This window comes from Marmota marmota, unplaced genomic scaffold (assembly GCF_001458135.2).
Source record: "Marmota marmota marmota unplaced genomic scaffold, marMar, whole genome shotgun sequence".
Taxonomy (NCBI): Eukaryota; Metazoa; Chordata; class Mammalia; order Rodentia; family Sciuridae; genus Marmota; species Marmota marmota.
In genome coordinates this window covers 3,525,987-3,530,976 of record NW_026000119.1, presented here as the reverse complement: position 1 = coordinate 3,530,976, position 4,990 = coordinate 3,525,987, and positions in this window count along the sequence as shown.

Sequence of the window (4,990 nt, the reverse complement as noted above, 5' to 3'; positions counted from 1 at the left end):
CTGCTTCACTATGGGATGGGGCTTCAAAGTATGTTAAACTCTGTAATAAGGTTTAATAATTACCAACCTCAAAGCATTTTAACATGCCAATCATTTAATATCCATGCTTGAGGAAGATAAAATTTTACAGTTGGAAACAAATGGTGGATTTCTGAACCAATCATTTGAATTATTTTATATTTATTTAAAAATTTTAAAAATCTTCTAAATAGAAAGTCCTATACATTTTAACAGATCTGAAAAGATATTTGGAACTTCTTTGGAAAGTCTGTATTACCCCATTATAGAATCAAAAGTCTCTCAGAGAAATCTCATTGTAGAATTATGGCAGAAACTAGAATTTATGAAACCCATTGTTTAATTCTGGCCTCTGATGTTTTTTGTAGAACAAAAAGGCAAACCACAAGCTGGTTACAAACACAAAGAGGTCATTTGTTGGGGAGCAGAAGACCTGCTTGGCACTGCACCATGACCCCACATATAATGATGACCTCTCTTGGCAGGCAAACACTAGGTGACCCACATTCTGTTAAACATTGTTAACACACAAAATGAAATGGAATAATCAAAACAATACTGTTAAAGACTTTTGAGCATAAACATTTTTGCTATTACACTTCTAACTTAATTTACCATTTCCCAAAGGGTTTGTAAACAAATGAAAACAGTAAATGCATACTAACACTTTGAGTCGTCTCACTACATTTGACAGCAAACCCAGCAAAAGCCAAAGACTAAACATCCCCATACAAAATCTTCCTGTTCTCAATATCCCACCTCATGCATGTTCTGGAGACAAGAGGAATTGCTCTTTTTCTTATATCAAATTCAGTGACTCTTCAACTTGCAACATAAATTAAATCTTAAAAGGATCTCTTTTAAAATTCTTATGTTTCAATATTATGGTAGTTGTCCTGTCAACTAAAACTAAGACCTACGTATTTCAAGATATTCATCCAAGAGAAAGCTTGTTTAAAAAAAGACAATGCGAAAAATGCATGAGTGCTGTAAGAGTTTAATCGTAAGACAAAAAGCACTACTACATTATAATTTGAACATAAGTAATCTTTCATAAACGAAAATTTAGTGCAAATTAAAACCCCATGAAACCCCACTATAAACTTCAAATAAAGACTCTATACTTCTAGAAATGGAAACACTGGTTCCAGTGGAATTTGCTTGGGAAGAGTATGTCTTGAAAATGCTAAATGGTACAGAAAACATCACGTAATTTAAAATCAAGTCAACCAGGTTCTAAGAAAAAAGACATGCCAATAGGTCTTAATACATAAAACTAATCGATTAGTAGTAGCATGCTTTATATTATCAATGAATGTAGAGGCAATTTACAACAAATTTATGAGCATTTCAAAGTTTAATTTACTGCCTTAATCAACCTCTTAACTACACTGTAATAAAATCAGTCATCTTCCAAAAATTTTTTTTAGTAAGGTTCCACTTCATTAGTCTCCTACTGGTATTTTATAAAAACATGAAGGTGTGGAATCCAAGGCCATCCATTTAAAAAAAAGCAAACACATTATTCCTTGTCTCAAGTTTATTTATTCAAAGCAGTTTCCATGACATGTTAAATGTCACATTTAGGTACTGGCAGTAACCAACCTACCAAGTTCTGTCCCAACACTTGTTTTTCTAAGATAAATTTTGAAAAGGTCAGAATAATCTTGATCTCAAATTCTAGAATGCAAAAGGAATACAGCTATCTGATACAAAATAAGATATATACAAATTAACCTTGAAGTAGATTCTCTTCCCAACATCAAGGGAGTTGTTTCCCCAAACAGAAACCTATAACCTCTATTATCACTAAAGAATTAGTGCCTATCTCTCTTATTTAAATGAAGACTTTTAACAGATTTGGACTGTTGTAACAAGAACACCTAATTCCTCTGAAGAATTCACCATTTTTAAATAGTACAGTAATTTTGTTAAAATCCTTTTCCCATTCCCTTGTTATATCCATCATCCCAAATTTTCAGCCTTTACAGGACTTACTGGTAAAAACTCACCAACATTTAGTAGTTAGGATCTGCTCTAAATTATAGTCCACCAAGTCCCACATTCTTTACCTAAGTCCATCTATGAGAGGCTGCTATAACCACACAAATTCTCTTGAGATCTTAAAGGGGTGCTAAGGTCAAATACATAACCAGCTCAATTCAAGACAACAGCAAGTCAATTTCAGTTACTGGTTACCCATTTATAATGCAATGGATGACTAAGATCAGTGACAAACCAAAGGTACAAAGAATCAAGATACAGAAGATACAGAGAAGGCAAGTACATTGCCTGTAAAGAATGATAAAACAAAAATTAACCCATGTTCTCAAAGCTATCGCAACCCACACCACCTCTCTTCCACCACTCAGTAAGCCACCTGATACACTCATTAGAATGCTAACAATCTTGGGTGATGTTCATGCTAGACCATGATTAAAATGCTGACTGGCGTAACTATCAAATGTGTGCCCTTGTCTTTCTACAGGAGGTAAAAGTAAAAACTCAAAAGCTTATGAAAGAAACTGTTAACTCTCACCATCTTAATGTTAGGGTAGCTAAGATAACTTGGAATATGTAAAAACAATCCCAGTCAACACCAATAACAATTGATTAATTCTAATACAAAGGACCTTCAGGCCTCTTTGAAATGCCAACCAGATTATAATCAATCCTTCCCCAGTTTACCAGATTATAGGCAACTGAGAATTAAAAGCCAGGTAACCGGAAGTTTGCACAAGGAGATATTTATCATGCTATAATCATCTTACTCATGAACTTCTCAGACTATGCTAAACCACAATAGCTTAAACGTGACTGGTAATGAATGATGTTACGTTCTCAACTTTGTTAAAAGTAGTTTAAAAATAATCACATTTAATGAATAATTTAGGGTAATTTACAGTTATCACACTGACCAAATAAATTTTCTTCACTGAGATTGTGCATTTCGACAGTATCAAGTTGAACTAACCCCAAACCTAATAAACTCATACATATCAGGATCAACAAAGATACTGTAGTAGATGGTGGATTTAGTCCTTGTTGTTTACAAAATTCCTAATACCTTAAAACCCTAAATAAACAAAGCAGTCCCCAAAATAAACCCAAGCAATAAAATAAAAGCACATAAACTGAATTTCTAATATACAGGATGCAAAAGCCTAAAACTGGATCTTAATGTAGTTGAGACTATCTCAGTGTAAACTGGCACCTGAACAGATGTTCCACCTACAGTGCATTAGAACTCAGGCACCACAAAGTACAATGAAAAACTACCATCACAACGGAAAATAATAATATAGTTTAAGTCTTACAACCTTATAATATACACTGAAGTTTAAGAAAGGAATAAAAAGACACAGAACCCCAGGAAGAGAAATGAACTCACCTCGTAGTAGATACCTAGTAAATCAAAAGGGATCAAAATTTGATTCAGGACCAGTCCCTGAAAACTTCATTACCTGAAAATGTAGTTGGTAGTTTCAAGTGGATCAAGCAAGAATTGAAATCAAAGCTACATAACAGTTCATTAATAAAACAGGATGGTTCTATAATCATCTAGCCAACTACTTGTGAATGTTGTTGGCCAAATTCTAGAAAGATACTGAGCTAATATTTTAATTTATCTGCTGCCGTTTGCCTAAATCTTTTTACCAACCACCCCGAACTCAAACACGCTTCTGAAAACCTACTAAAACCTAGAAATTTCAAAGAAAAGGTTACAGGAAAGACATTTTAAAACATGCAAAGCCTATTAACAAATGCTGACTAAATGCTGAATATTCTCAGCAGTGAAGACATGTCTCAGAAAACCAGGAACAGAATTCAAGCAGGGGTCAATAAATAGCAGCCCAGTACCAGTACAAATATAGGTAAAAGAGGCGTAACCAGAGTTGGTTAAATATCTAACAATCTTGATCCTCAGTATTGCCAGACAACTGATTCCTCCATACTCAAGAAATTTAATCTCAGAACCAGGTGAGAGAGCATTGTTTGGACTGAATAAGCAGTGATGAAATGGGGATCCCTTAGCCTTCCCCCTGTAACCCGAGGATCAGAATACCAGCAGACCAAGTTTTTATGACTTCAGACAGGATAGAAGACTTCTCTGTTGAGCCTGAGTAGCTAGAGAAAACAAAGGACATTTCTAGGGGTTCTTCAATAATCACTATAAATGCAGATCACTCAGTGAGCAATAAACCTTGCTGAGTTCACAAGCTCTCCTCCAACCAGACAAATGTTCAAAACATCCAATTAGTTTAAGTGCTCCACTTCTGTGAGCCCCAAATCACCAAATATCTGAGGAAAATCCCTAACATATAAACTAGAAGAAGCCAAAGCAACAGGAAAAACAAAGCATCTTGGAGTAAACTCTGAAATATTAAGCATCACTGATAAACTGACAGATGGGAAGGGTATAAGAAATGACTGACATTTTTAAAGGTTGAAAGATTAAATCATACAAGTTGCTCATGAGAGAGTGAAATGGAAGGGAGAAAGATGCTTAGTAACAAGAATTCCAGGGACAAAAGACTGGGGTGGTTAATCAATTCGTTAACATGCCAGAACCGAAGAGCAAGTTTACAGAACATAAGATCCAATAGTGCCCACGATGGATAAATAAACTCAAGACAGTCATGAAATTTAAGAACACTAGTGATTTAAAAAAAAAAAAAAAATCCATAGTGATTAGTAAAAATATTTAACATGTAAGCTCAAGACTCAAAAGTAATATCAAACCTTTGATTTGTCTATCCTGTCATACGAGTTATCTAGTTAGGGTATTCAAAGCTATCTGAATTTGTGTTGCACCAAAACAAGCACTTAATCTAGGAAAAAAATCTAAAGTGAAAGGCAAAGGGAACACGAGAATGACAGCAAAGCCCCAAATAGTTACTAAACAATTAGAGGGCAACCAGTCCAGACCACAATATGGAAAACCATCAAGCAAAACATGAAAATGCTAATT